The sequence below is a fragment of the Microcaecilia unicolor genome, chromosome 4 (assembly GCF_901765095.1).
Source record: "Microcaecilia unicolor chromosome 4, aMicUni1.1, whole genome shotgun sequence".
In the NCBI taxonomy this organism is placed as follows: domain Eukaryota; kingdom Metazoa; phylum Chordata; class Amphibia; order Gymnophiona; family Siphonopidae; genus Microcaecilia; species Microcaecilia unicolor.
Genome location: NC_044034.1, coordinates 257,079,821 through 257,100,694, shown reverse-complemented (window position 1 = coordinate 257,100,694; position 20,874 = coordinate 257,079,821).

The following is a 20,874-nucleotide window of genomic DNA, read 5'->3' as shown; positions in this document are numbered from 1 at the left end:
CAGGGGACTCTCAATGAAATTACACAGTAATACTTTTAAAGCAAATAGGAGGAAATATTTTTCTCTCAAAGAATAGTCAAGTTTTGGAACTCGTTGCTGGAGGATGTGGTAACAGAGACTAGCTATCTGGGTTTAATAAGGCTTTGACAGTTCCTGGAGGAAAAGTCCATAATCTTTTATTGAGATGGACATGGGGGAAGCCACTACTTGTCCTGGGATTGGTAACATGGAATATTGCTACTATTTGGGTTTCTTTCAGGTACTTATGACCTGGATTGACCACTGTTGGAAACAGGATACTGGGCTAGATTGACCATTAGTCTGACTCAGTATGGGTATTCTTATGTTTATATTAACTGAGGATTCCTCGGTATATGGACAAATATTTTTAGGGATTCCACCATAGTATAAAAAGTTTGGGAATCATTGATCTAGAACTTGTGGGTCAAATTTTCAGTGGAGTTATGTGCTTATCGTTAAGCACTCAGGACCAAATTCTATATATGGTGTGAAAAAATCAGTGCTGAAAAACAATGAACACTACGTAACATTCTATAAAACAGCACTCTAAGTTGGGCATCATTTATAGAACAGCGCTTTGTGCCACGATCCGCACCTAACTTTTAGGCTTGAGGATTTACACCAACTTAAACCTGGTGTAAACCCCTCTGCTCGACCGAGGCATGGATGAGATGTATTCTGTAACAGTGCACACAAATTCTTGGAAAGCCCATGAACCACCCCCCGGTGGTGAATGTGTAACTCTGCTATATCCCCTGGATACGCGATATGGTGCACAAAATTATGTATGCAAATATGGGCCTATGCCCAATTTGCGTTCACAATTTAATTGAGTAATGAACCAATCAGTGCCGATAAATAGCTGCTAATAATCAATTATTGGTGCTAATTAGCAATAATTAGAAGTTACATGCATATCTTGCTAGGTGCTATTCTAGAAAGATGTGCACATAAATGTTTGTGCGCAGATCTGAAAAGGGGGTATGGTCATGGGAATTGCATGGTTTGGTTATGGGCATTCCAAGAATTTGCACACACTGTTACAGAATACACCAGGTCCTCACCTAACTTAGGCACGGGGATTCACACCAGGATTATATAATAGCACTTATCGCTCATTTGTTCAGTGCCATATATATAATTTGGTCCTATATGTATTTTCAATCACAATACAGATATTGATATGTTAAAGATAAATGTTTATGCTTATTATCAGATATGATATACTGACTTTCACAACAAATATAGGGGTCCTTTTATTAAGAAGCACTAACCGATTTAGGGGCCCCTGAACAGAGCAGCGGTAAGCCCAATGTGGGCTTACCACATGGTAATCTGGAAATACTGCTGGCCAAATACAGGCACCAACAGTCGTTCCAGCCCCAGTGCATGCCATTTGCTGCACTACAGGAAATAGCTAGCTATGTTCCAGTGTGACGCTAACGTGGTAATTGGGCAGCACTGTGCACTACTGGTTATTGTTGGGTTAGTGCAGGAGCCCTTAATGCCACCTCAATGGGTGGTGTTAAGTGCTCCCCCTTGGGTGGTGTTAAGTGCTCCCCCTCCCCACATGGCCACATGGTATGTGAAATCTTACCTCATGGCCATGCGATTTCTTTGGCCTTTTTACCCACTGCGGTAAAAAGGGCTGCAACGTGTGGCAAAAAGGGCCCCCGCTGATAGCGCAGGGCCCTTTTTACTGTAGCTTGGAAAAATGACCCCTTAGTGCGCACTAACAATTAGTGCACTGTAAATGATAAGACACTCATAGGAATATAATGGGCATCTTATTTTGGGCACTGAATGTATGTATTAATGTATATGTCACAGTAGCATTTCAATTAATAAGGTGACTGCTGCTAATGATGATGAAAATTGGGACCTTTAAATTTAATTCTAAAGATAACTGGCCAGCCAATAGAGATCCCTAAGAATGAGTGGCACATGATCATATCTTTTAATATATATAAGCAATCTGGCTGCTAAATTCTAGACCAGTTGAAGTCAATGTAATATTTTTATTTTTTAAGTTGAGAAATTTTCAAAATCAATAATGACTTAAACTAAGGGAAATATAAAGTAGAGGTGCAAAGAAAAACAGATATCTAAAGCATAATTAATTCAAGGTAAGTAATAACCCATCTGCATGCAGTTGACATTATACAGAGATTTGTTTTTCAATTCACAGAACAAAAGAAAATAGAATCTAAGGTATCTGAAGTTCAGCTCTGCTGTATAAGCGTAAATACCACTCTCATCCCTAGAGCAAATTAAAGAAGGGAAACATTATACATCAACATTTGTGCTTCAAAACAATTATCAAATTGAATAGGGTCAAGAAAAGTAAACCTGTTTCCCCTATAATACCAAACACATATATAGAATCCTCAAGAAAGCTCCAAGGAATAACACCTGATGCTTAAGATAGAAAAAATAACTCCCCCTAGCTTTATAACAACCTTGAGGCATCAGGAAACAGATACACTCTGACCTCATATGTTCTCCTTATGAAAACAAGAATTCAAAATAATAACCTTATTGAAGGAAAAAGACTAGAAAGGTGGCTGTAATGGCATTCTCATCTTTAGATGATTCAAGAACTTCTGAACTGGCTGGAGATGCCTCTACATTTAGACCACCCTTGGTCTGATTTTCTAACAACTTATTTGAGGAAGGATAATACAATTTAGAAATGTCAGAGCTATAAAAATGAGCACTATTCAAAATGTCCTGGAAATATTGTGTTAATAGTTCCCTTGGAGATAACAAAAAAGTTGTAGAAAAGTTTAAAAATGCAAACCATTAGCTCTAGCTCTGTTCTCTGCAGACTTGAGCTGTTGATGAATATTCAAATTGAGAATGATATTCAAACCACGGGAGATAGCTGGGCTATCTCCTGCAGTTAGCACTGAGTCCAGATATTCAGTGCCAGACCATTTCCGGTGACAGGCATTGAGTATCTGGTTTATTTTGGGCCGGTTCTGACTTAACCGGCTAAGCTGATATTCAGTGCTGGTCGGTTAAGTTGGAACAGGCCAAAGATATACCACCTATTCATGCAGCCAAATGTGGCCATCAAACTTAGCTATCGATGTGCCAAAAATCATCTGATAGCCGGTTATATTGTGTGATATAACCAGCTATTTGCTAGACGCTAACCATCAATATTCAGCGGGAGAATGACAGCTATCTTATCTCCCACTGAATATCGCTGGATAGCTGGCTATCCAGCTTATAATCGAACGAGAATAACGCCCAAGTTCCGACCTAAATCGGGAGATGGGCGTTTATCTCACAAAACCGAATAACGCGGTATAATCAAAAGCCGAATTTGGGTCGCTTTCAACTGCACTCCGTCGCGGATGCGGACAAAGTGGACGGGGGCGTGTCGAAGGCGTGTCGAAGGCGGAACTGGGGCGTGGTTATCGGGCGAACAGAGATGGGCGCCCTTCGCCGATAATGGAACAGTTTTGAGCTAGAATTTAGGACACTTTTCCTGGACCCTGTTTTTTTACGAATAAGGCCCCCAAAAGTGCCCTAAATTACCAGATGACCCCCAGAGGGAGTCGGGGATGACCTCCCCTGACTCCCCCAGTGGTCACTAACCCCCTCCCACCACAACAAATGATGTTTCACAACTTTTTACTTTCACCCTCAAATGTCATACCCTCCTCCCAAGCAGCAGTATGCAGGTCCCTGGAGCAGTTGTTAGGGGGTGCAGTGGACGTCAGGCAGGTGGACCCAGGCCCATCCCCCCCCCTACCTGTTACAATTGTGCTGCTTAATGCTATTAGTCGTCCAACCCCCCCAAACCCACTGTACCCACATGTAGGTGCCCCCCTTCACCTCTTAGGGCTATAGTAATGATGTAGACTTGTGGGCAGTGGGTTTTGAGGGGGATTTGGGGGGCTCAACACCCAAGGGAAGGGTGCTATGCACCTGGGAGCTCTTTTACCTTTTATTTGGTTTTTGTAAAAGTGCCCCCTAGGGTGCCCGGTTGGTGTCCTGGCATGTGAGGGGGACCAGTGCACTATGAATCCTGGCCCCTCCCACGAACAAATGCCTTGGATTTATTCGTTTTTGAGCTGGGCGATTTCATTTTCCATTATCGCTGAAAAGCAAATCGCCCAGCTCACACCTTGACGAATAAAACATGGGCGTCTTTTTCTTTTAAAAAATACGATCCGCCCCGCCCCTTCACGGACCCGTTCTCGGAGATAAACGCCCATGGAGATAGGCGTTTCTGTTCCATTATGCCCCTCTAAGTACCTTTTAACCAGCCAGGTGCCATTCCTGGCAAGTTAAATGATTTTGAATATCATGGGGATTGTCTTTCATATTGGCCAGACCCATATCCTGCAGGGCTGTCACTTGAAATTCAGGCCTGACCATCTTAGATTCCGCCTGGTGTACCCTCTTCTCATGAACTTCCAGACTGGTCACAGAGAAAATGGTCAACAGATACTCAAAAACATGGACTTATTCTGAGACACTATTTGCCATCTATTTATCAAAGAGGGTGGATCCATCCCAACACTTTGTGCATGACTACTATTAATACAGAGAAATCATACATTAGGGAGAAGAATCTGCCAATATGAGGCCTTTTGTAATTAAAATGTAAAACTTTTCCCAGGAAAATCAGTTTGAAGGGACTCTCTATTCTAGGAGTGGAAGAATAGCCTAATGTTTAGTGCAGTGACATGAAAACCTGTGTAATGGTTTAATTCCAACCGTGGCTCCTTGTGACCATGGGGAAGTCACTTAATCCTCTATTGACCCAGGTAAACCCACTACAGTCAAAACAAATGCCTGCATATAATACATGTAAACTGCTTTGCTTATACCATAGAAAGACATTGTATCTAATCCATACCTCTATTCTCCCACACACTTTGGACTGAAGAGAGGCCACCTAACTCTAGAGAGTCACGCGAAAAACACAACCAAGAAGATGTTCCACTCAATGTGGAAACTAAAAAGAATAAGACCTTCCCAAGGAGTGTTTTCCGCAACCTAGTACAATCAATGGTGCTCAGTCATCTAGACTACTGCAACGCACTATTTGCCGGCTGCAAAGAACAAATAATCAAGAAACTACAGACAGCCCAGAACACTGCAGCTAGACTCATATTTGGCAAACCAAAATTTGAAAGTGCCAAGCCTTTACGAGAAAAACTGCACTGGCTCCCACTTAAGGAACGCATCACGTTCAAAATATGCTCACTAGTTCACAAAATCATCCATGGAGACGCACCAGCTTATATGTCTGACCTGATAGACCTACCACCTAGGAATGCCAAAAGGTCATCCCGCACATTCCTTGATCTACACTTCCCCAGCTGCAAAGGAATGAAATACAAACTAATGCATGCGTCAAACTTTAGCTACCTGAGCACACAGTATGGAACGCACTGCCGCGCAGCTTAAAATCGATCTACGAAAGAACGAACTTCCGTATATCACTGAAGACCCATCTCTTTAATAAAGCATACCACAAAGATCAACCAATGTGAATATGCACAACTCACCTATCTATATTTAGAACTGTTTCTCAAATATCTGCTTGTATACTATAACTTTGTTTACTTATCATCATGCTGACCAATACTCTGTAATACTAAATGTTTATTTACTAACATTCCTCCACTGCTCATGATGTATTGTAAGCCACTTTGAGCCTGCAAAGAAGTGGGATAAGGTGGAATACAAATGCAATAAATAAATAAATAAATAAAATAAAATAAAATATACTCAGTGCCAGCTGTTGCATATTTGTACAGAAGATGTACTCAGTGGCAGAATTTGGGGGAAATGTGGGCAGTCATAATTTGCATGCATAGTTTATAAATTATCCCTGGGATTCCATACAGTACGACTTAAATTGCATGTGTAAATCAAGACATATTCTGGATTTGTGCATGCAACTTAATTAGTTCACAAGCCAATCAGAGCTGATAATTGCCACTTAGCAATCAATTATTGATATTAATTGGTATTAATTAGAATTTACGCACAGAACTGTCTAAGTGTATTCTTTAACGTGATGCACATAAATTCTAAGTTGCATAGTTGAAAGGGAGTGCGACCATGGACATGGAATGGGCGGGTGTTGGGTGTATCTAAAATCTATGGTTATAGAATACACTCAGTCCATGCATAACTTAGGCATTGGCATTTACACCAAGTTTTACTTGGCGTAACTGCCCACGACTAAATTTAGTCACGCGGATGGGCATGGTGTATTCTATAAACAGCATGGACATTTAGGCTTATTCTATAAAGTATACCTAAATTTAGGCATACTTTATAGAATATGCATAGGTGTATTTCATTTCAGCATTGATTATTTAGGCATTATATGTAGAATCTAGTCCTATATGCAGACACAGTAACATTTATGCCTGATCTCAAATAGGCATAATGGGCCTTATTCTATAAATGTTATGCTTTTAAATTTATACTCCTAATTGTATGTTCCTAAATTACAAGCATACTCTGTCCAAAATAGATTATGCTTGTAATTTAAGATCATAAATGTAGGAGAGTTAATATGGAGCATACATTTTAGGATCATAACCTTTATAGACTAAGGCCCAATGTCCATGTCTTAAATCTAAGTGTGATATCTGTGGAATTTGTGCTAGTATTTTATAAAGACACGTGGAGGGGCATTTTCGAAAGGGACATCCAAGTTTTGATTTGGACGTCCTTGCATAACGTCCTGATCCAGGGGTGGGGAAACCCGTATTTTCGAAACAAGATGGACGTTCATCTTTCGTTTCGAAAATACCGACAGGGAAGTCCAAATCCTTAAATTTCGACATCTGTGGATTTAGACATCCCTAGACGTGGTCGTTTCTGATTTTCGGCGATTTTTGAAACCAAAGACATCCATCTCAGAAACGACCAAATGCAAGCCATTTGGTCATAGGAGGAGCCAGCATTTGTAGTGCACTGGTCCCCCTGACATGCCAGGACACCAACCGGGCACCCTAGGGGGCACTGCAGTGGACTTCATAAAATGCTCCCAGAAACATAGCTCCCTTACCCTGTGTGACATGGTATTAAAAGCAGAGCCTTTTGAGAGCACAGCTTTTCATCCATTTGGATACAGAAAGTGAAAGTGCCTTGGTGCTTTGTAGCTTTTACTATATGAGAAGTGGGGACCCCTGACGCAGGTGCTAGTCACCGAAACACAGCCCATGTCAGGTCTTTTTGTCAAGGCTCATTCATTAAAGAACTGTGTTCCATTTTTAAAGGCCCGTGGTGCTGTTTGGACTTTAGTTTGTACTTCGTTCCCTCTCTTTTGTTATATCCAAGTCATGACTACGTTTCACACATGCTAAGGCTTTTCCTATGTAACATGGAGGGGCATAATCGAACGTCGCCGGCCAAATAGATCGCCGGCGATCTATGTTGGCGGCGGCGCTACAGCTGGCCGGAACAGTATTATCGAAAAAGATGGCCGGCCATCTTTTTTGTTGATAATATGGTTTAGCCCGGCCAAATGCCGTGGAGTTTGCCAGGTTTGAGATTGCCGTTTTTCAGCAATAATGGAAAGTTATGTCGGCCATCTCAAACCCCAGCCAAATGCAAGGCATTTGGCCGTGGGAGGAGCCAGCATTTTAGTGCACTGGCTCCCCTGACATGCCAGGACCCCAACCAGCCACCCTAGGGGTCATTCCGGTGGACTTCAGAAAAGGTCCCACGTGCATAGCTCCCTTACTTTGGGAGCTGAGACCCCCAACCCCCCCCCCCCCCAACCCACTACCCACAAATGCACTGCACTCACTAAAATTGCTCCAGGGACCTGCATACAGCCTCTAGGAATTATTGCTGCTATATAACTTTGGCACACCAGTTCACACCTGAAGACTAATCTCTCTGAAAAAGTCCTTGCTTGAAATAACCACGTTTACTCACAGTTAACTGCAGATCAGAGGTTGTGCCCCACTGGCAAAGAGTCCCCTGGTACTAAGATTAGCAGTAGGTCAGAGCTGGCACAATGGTGTACAATGCCCTCTTTCAGTACCATTCAAGGTAAGCACTACGTTCTCCAACGTGGGTAACACAGGAAAGGGAACTAAAACTGGCTTACAAAAAATGGCCACTACCGCATGGACTACAACAGGAAACAAAACAGGGCACACTCTGACCCAGTTAGCAAGGGGGAAAAGCACCATGGGAGTAGAGACTACACTGACTACATAGTTTGTAACCTTTAGATTGTAAGCTCTCTTGAGCAGGGACTGTCCTTCCCCATGCTAAACTTGTACAGCGCTGCGTAACCCTAGCAGCACTATAGAAATGCTAAGTAGTAGTAGTAGTAGAGACCAGTACCCTACACCCACCACAATGCATTGCTAATGTGACTCTGCAGGGCACCTAACAGAAAAGGTGTCACACTCACCCGAGAGCCACATCGCAACCAGGGAAAGGCTGTCGGAGGATACAACACATTCTGCTGTCATGGAGGTGGGTGCGGCATTTGTGGCTGGCATACAAGCTGGCAAAAAAGGTTTTTAGTTTTATTTTTTTAGTATGGAAGGGGGTTGGTGACCACTGGGGGAGTATGGGGAGGTCTATTAGATTGTCTATTAGATTGTAAGCTCTTTGAGCAGGGACTGTCTTTCTTCTATGTTTGTGCAGTACTGCGTATGCTTTGTAGCGCTATTGAAATGCTAAATAGTAGTAGTAGTAGGTCATCCCCCATTCCCTCCAGTGGTCATCTGGTCAGTTGGGGCACCTTTTTGAGGCTTGGTTGTGAAAATAAAAGGACCAAGTAAACCCAGTGAAATACTGCTTAACACCGCTTTTTTTTCCATTATTGACAAAAGCCAGCCATCTGGTAGCCACACCCATGCCCGTCCATGTCCCGCCTTCACTAATCTACCGACACGCCCCCATGAACTTTCGCCAGCGAAGCGACAGGAAAGCGGCGATGCTGTCAAAAATGCCGCTTTCGATTATAACGATTTTGCCGCTTTTAAGAAATCGCTGGCCATCTCCCGATTTGTGTCGGAAGATGGCTGGCGATCACTTTCGATTATAAGCTGGATAGTAACATAGTAGATGACGGCAGAAAAAGACCTGCACGGTCCATCTAGTCTGCCCAACAAGATAAACTCATATGTGCTACTTCTTGTGTATACCTTACCTTGATTTGTATCTGCCATTTTCAGGACACAGACCGTAGAAGTCTTGCCCAGAACTAGCCCCACCACCCAAACACCAGCCCTGCCTCCCAATCTTGGCTTAGCTTCTGAGGATCCATTCCTTCTGCACAGGATTCCTTTATGTTTATCCCATGCATGCTTGAATTCCACTACCGTTTTCATCTCCACCACCTCCCGCGGGAGGGCATTTCAAGTATCTACCACTCTGTCTGTGAAAAAATATTTCCTGACATTTTTCTTGAGTCTGCCCCCCTTCACTCTCATATCATGTCCTCTCGTTCTACTGCCCTCCCATCTCCAGAAAAGGTTCGTTTGCGGATTAATACCTTTCAAATATTTGAACGTCTGTATCATATCACCCCTGTTTCTCCTTTCCTTCAGGGTATACATGTTCAGGTCCGCAAGTCTCTCCTCATACGTCTTGTAACGCAAATCCCATACCATTCTCCTAGCTTTTCTTTGCACTGCTTCCATTTTTTTTACATCCTTAGCAAGGTACGACCTCCAGAACTGAACACAATACTCCAGGTGAGCCTCACCAACGACTTATACAGGGGCATCAACACCTCTTTTCTTCTGCTGGTCACACCTCTCTCTATACAGCCTAGCAACCTTCTGGCTATGGCCACCGCCTTGTCACACTGTTTTGTCGCCTTCAGATCCTCAGATACCATCACCCCAAGATCCCTCTCCCTGTCCGTAACTATCAGACTCTCCCCGCCTAACACATACTTCTCCCATGGATTTCTACTCCCTAAGTGCATCACTTTGCATTTCTTCGCATTGAATTTTAATTGCCAAACCTTAGACCATTCTTCTAGTTTCCACAGATCCTTTTTATGTTTTCCACTCCCTCCCCGGTGTCCACTCTGTTGCAAATCTTAGTATCGTCCGCAAAAAGGCAAACTTTACCTTCTAACCCTTCGGCAATGTCACTCACAAATATATTGAACAGAATCGGCCCCAGCACTGATCCCTGAGGCACTCCACTACTCACCTTCCCCTCCTCTGAGTGAATTCCATTAACCACCACCCTCTGGTTTCTGTCCCAAACCATGTCCCCTATTAATGGCTATGCCAGTAGCACTGGTACCCTTGCCAACACCTATTTTCTGGGTGGTAATCGATTAGCACTGGACATGCCTATTCTCCATGCTCCAAACACGTCCCCAGGGCTAAAAAATAAAAAAAGTATTTTTTAGTGTGTGGGAAGCATGTGTTGATCTGAAAACAACTGCAAGATGCCTGAATGCAGTAGTGGTTTTCAGCCTGTGGTACGCATTCCTTAGTGTTTCCCGCAGCTTAGTAAAAGGGCTCCTTTGGGCCTGATTCTATATATGGCATCTAAAAAGTCCACGTGGTAAACATTTTTGCCTAACTGTATTCTATAAGCAGCGCCTAGATTTAGGCGTGGTATATAGAATAGACTTAGGCAATGTCCCAGCGCCTAAAACTAAACATGTCCATTTACACCTACGAAAATGTGGTGTAAATCCCTGCATGTAGATTTATAAGCACTGGGCCATATTCTATAACTATGCACATAAATTTAGGAATGCCCATTTCTCTGCCCATATCCATGCCCCTTTTGAACTGCACACATTAAATTTTAGGCGCAGTTTATGACAGATTACACTTAGGGCTCTGTTTACTAAGCCAAGCTGTAGGCATGCAAATTTTTTAGTGCGTGCTAATGCTAGAGACACCCATAGGAATGTAATGGGTGTCTCTATTGTTAGAATGTGCTATTGTTAGAATTGTTAGAAGGCACATAAATTCTAATTATTGATAAATAGTGCTCATTATTGCTAGTTAAGTGTTGTTAAAAATGCTGTTTAGCTTGTTAAGTGAATTAAGTTATGTGCATAGTTATAGAATATACCTAGATTTTGGTGCGGATCTCTAGGCGCGCTATATAGAATCTGACAGTTTATGTTTAGCCTTTCTGGACTCACCAATTAATCCAAGAGAAATAAATCCACAGCAAATAAGTATTTCATATTTTCACCACTGTATATATCTGGTAGCATTTTGATTCATAGAAAATATTCTGACTTGCGATCCATGGAGTATAATGGTGTCATTTTATTCTAGCCTGAGCCCAGAACTCATAATGAAAAAAAAGGTTTTAAAATCAAAGAAGTTACTGGTACATTGTGTGCTTAAATGTCACATTAAAGCATTTGATCTCAGAAACCTCATTGAATAGATATTAGTTCAGCTGGAAGAATATTATTGCAACAGTAGAAGGATTGGTTCTCTTCACTTTTCTGCCTCCTGCCTCAAGCATTATATGATCCATATGAGGTTCTAGTGCATTATCAAATGAAATAGAATCACCTCTACGTATGCGTTATTATTGTAAATGTTTCTCTGCATAAAAGGGCCATAACTTATTCAATAATTTTAGCTGACTCGATAGTTCCCTTCAGTTCTACCAAAAGGTATTGTTGTCCTCATCTATTTATATGGAATGAAAGGACGATACACAGAGATTTGAAAAATGGTTTCAAGTGTTCCTGCTTGTGCTCTTCAGTTCTTTGTGCACAGAGGGAAAGGAAAAAGAAGGAAACAGTTCCTATATCTGCTTTGGTTCTTCTTTTCTGAGTTCTAGAATTCCCATCATGATTCTGTTGTATGTCATTTAGCTCCACCAGACAATATATATTGATAAACACAGATAAAATAGTAAGACAGTAATGGGCCCTTTTACTAAGATGTGATAAGCGTGTGAGCTTTGCCTTACTGCCTAGAAAGTAGGGGGCCCTTTTACTAAGACGCATAGGCGCCTATGTGCGTATAAAGAGCGTCAGAACTACCGCATGGCTACCATGTGCCGCTGGTAGTAATTCTAATTTCTACACACGTCCAATACACGCTGCGGAAAATAATTTCTATTTTCTACCACATGGCGCTAACCGGGCGGTAATTGGCAGTGTACACGTGCTGATGATTACCGCCTGAGACCTTACTGCTAAGTCAATGGGTGGCAGTAAGCTCTCAGGCCCAAAATGGACGCTCGCTGATTTTCATTTTGCCACATGTCCATTTTCGGCAAAACAGGCCTTTTTCGCAGATGCGCTGAAAAATGGACCTGTGCGCATTCAATATATGTGTCTATACCAGCGCAGGCCATTTTTCAGCACACCTTAGTAAATGGACCCCTAGGTGTAGTTAAGGGCTCACGTGCTAATGGCCACGCACTAATGGAAAAATTAGCGTGTGGCCATTATTGTCGATATGTAAAACTCAGCCATTTTATCCCTGCGTTAAAAAGTGGCCTCAGCATGCAGGAAACCCACATGCTAGTAATAGCGCAGGCCATCTTTTAGCACAGCTTAGTAAAAGAGTCCCCAAAATGATTTAGCATTCGAACACTTTGAGCTGATTGCAATCCAAATAGAAACAAAAACAGAAAAAGATTTAAGGACTTCCAGTCATCTTAGTTTTATTTATTTTATTTTGTTAATTTATATCCTGTCCATCAAATATTTCAAGGCACTGACATTAAAACATTTGACAAATCTTATCCTAGATGATCATTTCAGTTAATGCAACATATTTAGATCTGGAAATACCTATATTTCTTTTATTAAGACACAGGTGAAGATAATTTATTCAAGAGTGAGGGTCCTAGACTTCATGAAAATTAACTTTGTCAAGATGGAGGAATGATTCAAGGATTCATTAACTGGGGAACATCTGGAGGAAATAGACAAGAAGTAGGAAAAACTGAAAGGAGATATTTTAAGGGTCACCAAAGCATTTTAGTAGGAAAATATTTAATGGTAAGAGGAAAAGGAGGCCTCTACAGTTCATGAAAGAAGTAATTGAAAAGGTAAGAAAAAAGAAGTTAACCTTTATAAATTACAAAAATTTCAGGAAGAGGAAGACAAACAATATTTAGAAAAGCTAAGAAAAGTTGTTAAAATATTCTGGAATGCAAAGAAGAAAATGGAAGAAAAAACTGTCATTACATTAAAATAGGAGAAAGGGGTTCTTTCAACATTTTTCTATGCAATATTGAGGAAGGACTGTCAGGAAAGGTTTGCTTTTTTGTGGATAATATCAAAATTTGAAGCAGAGTAAATACTTGGATGAATACAGAGAGAATTGATTAGCAAGGAAAAAAGAGGTCCTTTTACTAAGGTGCACCGAAAAATGGCCTGCACTGGTATAGACACATATATTGGACATGTGCAGGTCCATTTTTCAGCGCGCCTGCAAAAAAAGGCTTTTTTTTTTTTGGGGGGGGGGGGGGAATGAATGTGCAGCAAAATTAAAATTGGCGGGCATTCATTTTGGGTCTGACACCTTACCACCACCCATTGACCTAGTGGTAAAATCTCACGCGTTAACCAGGCAGTAATGGTCTATGCACGTACAATGTCGATTATCGCCCAGTTAGTGCCACATGCCAGAACATTTCCAGCGTGCTTAGTGGACGCTCTTAAAAAAAAATGAAATTACCTCCCAGTCCACGCGGTATCTGGGCGGTAGTTCAAAATTGATGCATGTAGGATGCTCGTATGCACCTACGTGGCTTAGTAAAAGGGCCCCTTCAAGATCTAAATATGTATACTTTGGAAGAAAGGCAGGAGAGAGGAGATGTGATAGAGACATTTAAATGCCTCAATGGTATAAATGCAAAGGAGGCAGGCCTCTTTAAATTGACAGGAAGTTCTGGAATGAGGAGTCATAAAATGAGGTGAAATGGGGTATTCATAAGTAATCTAGGGAAATATTTCTTTAAAGAAAGGGTGGGGAATGCATGGCATAGCATCCCTGTAGAAGTGGGTAGAGAAGAGGATGGTATCTGAAATCAAGAATGTATGGGAAAAGTACAAAATATCATTGAGGAAGAAAGAGAGAAATTATAGGGTTTATTAGCTAGAGGGCATAGACAAGGCTAGATAGGCCATATGGTCTTTATCTTTCATCATTTATGTGTTTCTATGTACTATTGACTGTCATCATCATGTAATTATGAAAGAAGTAGTTGTTTTCTATTAAGATGTGTGACTTTAGAAACAACATGACCTTTAAAGGTGGTATGAATGCAACAATTCACCTAATATTCAAAGCTATTTGACATACATTCAGGGTGGGAGAGAAGGGAAATCAAGGTCATGGGGGAGGGAGGTGGTTTCAGAGGAGCAGAAAGCACCTTATGCAGGTCCTGGCTGAATATCTTATGTGGGTCCTGACTGAATGTAAATCAGGACACACATAAGTCCCAGATTTAGCCCCAGATATTTAATATCACTGCCCTGACATGTCTCAGCATTGAAAATCTAGGGCTAACTCTGTCCATGGCAGTCAGTATGTTAAAAAATGCTGAGCACTGTGGGCTGAATATTGGAAGGATTACATTTCTCTCTCAATTAATCTCCTGAAAATAACTACACCATCAAAAACCTGATTTTAGAAAATGGAATTCACGTGAACAAGGGAAAATTAATTGCTAAAAGTGACACTAACATTTACTATTTCTGGTATCACAAATATATGAGAAGATACAATCAGGACAATATTTTAAAAGATTTACTAGGTTGGCAGGGGGGTGAACCTCATAAGTCCTTTTCACTGGATTTTTTTCCCATTCATGGAATGCAGAAATTTTGATCATACAATAGGCACTGATTTATTAAACATCTTTTATCTGCAAAATTTTCACAGTAAGTATTAATAGTAAAAGGGAGCATTCTTTGCATGTGGGGAAAACTGGTCACATGGAGGGGCAATGTTGATATGACGTTTAAATCCAACTTCATTGCTCTAAACATCAAAAATTCAAATAGGAAATAAAGTCATTTTTGAAAAAGCAAAACGTTTATCTTTTTGTTTCATAAATGGCCATTTGCTAGATGTTTTGTGCTCAGTACATTTATCTTTTGGGTTAATTTTTGAAAAAAAAAGTCCAAGGGGCCCTTTTACTAAGCCGTGTAGGTGCCTAGGCGCGCCCAACGCATGTTAATTTGGAATTACTGCCAGGCTACCACATGGCCCAGGTAGTAATTTCATTTTTTACTCATGTCCACTACGCTTTCCGAAGGCGCATGGCACTAACCAGGAGGTAAAAGGCATTATATGTGTGTAGACCTTACCACCTGGTAAACGCGCGAGACCTTACTGCTAAGTCAATGGGTGGCAGTAATGTCTCAGATCCAAAATGGACGTGCACCAATTTTCATTTTGTCACACGTCCATTTTTGGCCAAATTTTTTAAAAAGATATTTTATACAGGTGTGCTAAAAAATGGATCTGCGCAGGTCCAAAACACGCGCCTACACCAGCGCAGGCCAGTTTTTGGCGCACCTTAGTAAAAGGACCCCCAAGTGAAAAACATACAAAATCAAGTCATTGGGATATGGGAGGAGCCAGCATTTTTAGTACAATGGCCATACAGACATCCCAGCATAGTGGGACACTGCAATAGACTTCATATAAAAGCTCCCAGGTATAAATCTCTTCATTACTCCCTTATATGGTGTACTGTACACTACTACAATAGCCCTTAAAGCTGAAGGGGTTACCTATATGTGAGTACAGGAGGTTTTTGGTGAGTGTGGGAGGGCTTACACTTTCCACCAAAAGTGTAATGGGTAGAATGGGATATGGGCCTGGATCTCCCTCTCTAAAGTGCACTGCTCCAACCACTAGACTATTCCAGGGACCTTCTTGCTGCTCTAGTAGGCCTAGCTATAACATCTGATACTGTCATAGAGCCAGGTATGTACTGCTTAATCCTTCCAGTGGTCATTTAGGGCACCTTTATATGCTTTTTTGTTCTAAAAACAGGTCTAGACAAAAAAAAAAAACATTTCAATATAGCTCCGTATATTTTTGTTTTGTTTTATTATGGTGGAAAAATGTCCAAGTGTTAGTAACGTCCAAATCCTCCCCTCAACATACCTCCAACATGCCACCTTGTGATTTGAGCTGCATACCAAAACATTTAAATAATAAGCTTTGAAAATACCAATTTGAACATTTTAGCAAGAAAAACATCCACATGCTGCTTTGTGACACTTTTAAACATTTTCTGTTTCAAAAATGAGCCAGAAAGTATATGCGTGGTAATGTAGGGAATGTTTTTCAATCAGAAAAAAAAGCATAAACAGAGAAAGCAAATTATCAATACAACACAAAAAGTAACTGTTTGTTCAAGGATTATTTTCTATAGTTCAAATATATTGAAAGCAGATATTACTTTATTGAGCTCATCTTCAAATCAGATAGGCATCTCAAAATGGCCAGTAAAACCTCCATCTGCAGAAAGTGTCTAAATCATGATTTTCAAATAGACTATCCACTTCGGATCTTGTGATAATGGGATGTCTATTGAGAGATGAAGGAAGAGCCACATTGAGCCTGCAAATAGGTGGGAAAATGTCGGATACAAATGTAACAAATAAATAAATAAATAAATTTGAAGGGAATACCATTGACCATGCTTGGACTTCTTTCAAACCAGTAGAAGAAAGTGACTTTTCAGCTTATTTTTGAAAGAAAAAGACGTCCATATTTCGACCCAAATCGGGAGATGGGCGCCTTTCTCTCATGGGCACCCAAATCGGTATAATCGAAAGCTGATTTTGGGCGCCTCCAACTGCAGTCTGTCGCGGGAACGGACAAAGTTGATGGGGGCATGTCAGAGGCGTGGTGAAGGTGGGACTGGGGCATGTTTATTGGCTGAGGAGAGATGGGCGCGCTTGGCCGATAATGGAAAAAAGAAGGGCGGCAGAAGCGAGAATTTGGGCCGCTTTTTTTGGACCCTTTTTTTCACAAACAAGTCCCCCAAAAATGCCCCAACTGCCCAGATGACCACCGGAGGGAATCGGGGATGACCTCCCCTGACTCCCCCAGTGGTCATTAACCCCCTCCCACCAATAAAAAAAACTTTAAAAACGTTTTTTCCCAGCCTGTATGCCAGCCTCAAATGTCATACCCAGCTCCATCACAGCAGTATGCAGGTCTCTGGAGCAGTTGTTAGTCGGTGCAGTGGACTTCAGGCAGGTGGAACCAGGTCCATCCCCCCCCTACCTGTTACACTTGTGGTGGTAAATGGGAGCCCTCCAAACCACCCCCAAAACCCACTGTACCCACACCTAGGTGCCCCCTTCACCCATAAGTGCAACTGTAATGGTGTAGAGTTGTGGGGAGTGGATTTTTGGGGGGGGATTTGGGGGGCTCAGCACCCAAGGTAAGGGAGCTATGGACTTGGGAGGTATTTTAATTTTTTTTGTTACTTTTTACAAGTGCCCCCTAGGGTGCCTGGTTGGTGTCCTGGCATGTGAGGGGGACCAGTGCACTACGAATTCTGGCCCCTCCCATGACCAAATGCTTGGAGTTGTTTGTTTTTGAACGGGGCGCCTTCGGTTTCCATTATCGCTGAAAAAAGATACCGCCCAGCTCAAATCCGCCCAAATCCAATGCATTTGCCCGGCACCAACCTTATTATCGAAACAAAAGATGGACGCACATCTTTTTCAAAAATACGGTCTGTCCCGCCCCTTCACGTACCCGTCCTCGGAGACAGGCGCCCATGGAGATGGGTGTTCGCGTTCGATTATGCCCCTCTATAAGAACTATTTTTGACCAAATTTTAAGGGACATTGTTTTTTGGACATGTGCCCTGATGCACCTTTTTAAATTGTTACCTCAGAATTTACTCCAGTGGCTTTCTAAATTGATTAACGTTTCTTTAATGGATGGTTGTTTTTTTTAGAGGAAATGGATGACATGATTTTGAACTCACTGCTTAAAGGAAATTACCTAGAAGTGATGCATTATAACAACTTGTGCCCAGTGGCTAATCTTCCCATATTGACAAGGACCATGGAAGTACTTGTGATAATATTTCAGAAATATTTAGATCAATATGATCATTGTATAGTACCAAAACAGTTTTGGTTCCCTTCTATTTAAGTTGTGAGGATACCTGGATAAGGGAATTGAGGTAATGCAACAATGATTTTGCTACTGAGAGAAAAACATGTGATTTATACTAAATTGAATCCGCCGATTCCAAATATGAACTCCGAATTTGCCTGACACGTCTAGATTTTAAGTTATACATGAAAGCCTGTGGTTGAATGGTAAAAGAAAAGGAATGGCTTTTGCAGTGCCGATGGTTTGGCGTGAGCAGAAAAATCACCATTCAGACTGTTATTTTTGCATGACTAAAATCGTCGGATATTCAAAGAGAAACAAGTCACAAATTGTATCCTGACGGTGAGTCTGCTCTTAAACCAGTACCACACGATGTAGAGAATCCAGTGCATGCCCCTCCCGCAGCAGGAACGGCAATTGAAACTGACGCTTCTGATCCTGATGAAGAAGATGTTGATTGGCATGATGTATTTCCTGATCCAGAACAACTGGAGGGTCAGCCGCAAGATGGCCGACGAACTGGCTGCTTTGTAATCAGCTCCGTGAGCCCGTCCGTCTGGATCCCTTCCCTGCCGGTCCCACCGCCGACTTCATCCGTCCCCGCATTGTGGGAAGCTCTGGGCATCGGATCGTTGTCGGAGCGGTGTCCGACGGCGTCCAACCGCGACCCCTCCATCGGTCTCGGCTGGGCACTGGCCTGGATCGGCGCTCCCGGCGCCTCCTACTTTGTGTCACTGGCCGGATCAGCTGGCTGAAGGCAGTGGACTCGGTCAGTTCGGTCGACGGGGGTTGTACCGGGCAGAGAGGTGAGAGGCGGGTGGTGCAGATGGGAGATCGTGAGCAGCGGTAGCGGTACGAGCAACGAGAGGCTGTGCGGCCTGGGACCGCACATCCACGTGGCAGCCACTCTCCCTTTGTTCCGCTGCCAGGAAACAGGCGCAGCGTGGGAGATTGAGGTAGGGTGGCAGGGCAGCGGGTCCATCTGCATGGAAGTCGGCGCCTGGAGTGCTGCTGGCTGTCTCCCCGATCGCAGCACCGTTCCTTCTGGCGTGGAGAGCCAGGAGACCTGGGGCAGCTGACCCCTGGCCCTGGTGTTGATCCTCTCCCCAGGCCCACTTTTCATGTCCTGTACCCTTGTGGGCTCTGCCCTTGCCTCCCTGCCGCCCTGTCCATCTGCCTTGCTCTGGTCCTGCGGCCCCAGCCTGTTCCAATCCGACTTGTATCAGTCCGTTGCTCCACTCTCTTCGGCCTCTGCTCCTGCTTCTCCCAATCCGTCTGCTCCAGCTTATTCCGGTCCTGCCGCTCCACTGTCCCCTGCACCACCTTGTTCCAGTCTGTCTGTCCCAGTGTGTTCCAGTCCTGTTGCGCCGCTGTCTTCTGCTCCAACTGGCTCCAGTCCATCTGTTCCAGCTTATTCCGGTCCTGCTGCTTCGCAGTCTTCTGCTCCGGCTTGTTCCAGTCCGTCTGTCCCAGCATTTCCAGTCCTGCTGCGCCGCTGTCTGTGCCACTGTCTGCTCCAACTTGCTCCAGTCCATCTACTTCCAGCGTGTTCCAGTCCATCTGCTCCAGCTTGTGCCTGTCCATCTGTTCCAGCCTGCTCCATTACATCTGCTCCAGCGTGCTCCAGTCTGCCTAACCCACTGCAAGCCTCTCATCCATTGACTTACCTGCCTGCCTGCTGTTACCTGTCTGCCTGCTGCTACCTTGTCAACCATTGACTTACCTGCTCGCCTGCCTACCTGCGAGCCTCTCATCCATTGACCTACCTGCCTGCCTGCTGCTAGCTTGTCAACTACTCACTTACCAGTACATCAATTCCAAACCCCCAATCCAGCTCTCCACTCTATCTATCTGCCTAACACCTTAGTCACCTGCTACACCTCAGTCACTATGTATGGCTCCTATCCACATTCTGTTCCTTGCCCTGTCCCTTCCTAATCTCTTCTCCTCCCCACCCCCTGTCCACCATTGGTACTCGTTGCCCTCCCGCCTGGCCCGCCACGGCAATACCCTTCTCACCCCCATCCCTCACCATCTCACCATCCCTCTTGTCCCCCTCCTCCATCCTAGCTCTCAACCTTCAACACTTCCTTCCTGCTATTAACCCATCCCCATTCCTCCTAAGTGCACCCCGTCTTCGTCGCCTTCGTTGCCCGTCCTCTCCCTCCCTCCTCCGCTCTCTCTTGCTCCTCCTCCTGCTATCCGCGGGAGACATTAACCCTAATCCAGGCCCCCCTCATCTGTCCCCGTCCTATCCACGCGGACGATGCCGAGACGTCTCCAATCTCGCCTCTATTCCCCTACTCCCCCCTTCTTCCCTCCCCTTCTCTTGCGCCTTGTGGAATGCCCACTCAGTTTGCAACAAACTGCCCTTCACCCACGATCTCTTCATCTCCCACTCCCTTCAACTGCTCGCCCTAACCGAAACCTGGATCTCCCTGGATGACTCTACCTCAGCCGCAGCCCTTTGCCATGGTGGTTACCTCTTCTCTCACACTCCCTGCCCAGTTGGCCGCGGTGGAGGTGTTGGGTTACTACTCTCACCCTCCTGTAGTTTTCAACCCCTCCTCCTACCGCAGTCTCACTGTTTCTCATCCTTTGAAGCCCACTCCATCCGGCTATTCTACCCGCTACCACTCAGAGTGGCAGTCATCTACCGCCCCCCCTAATAAATCCTTCTCTTCCTTCCTTACCGACTTCGATGCTTGGCTCTCTGTTTTTCTTGAACCCTCATCGCCGTCTCTCATTCTCGGAGACTTCAATATACATGCTGATGACC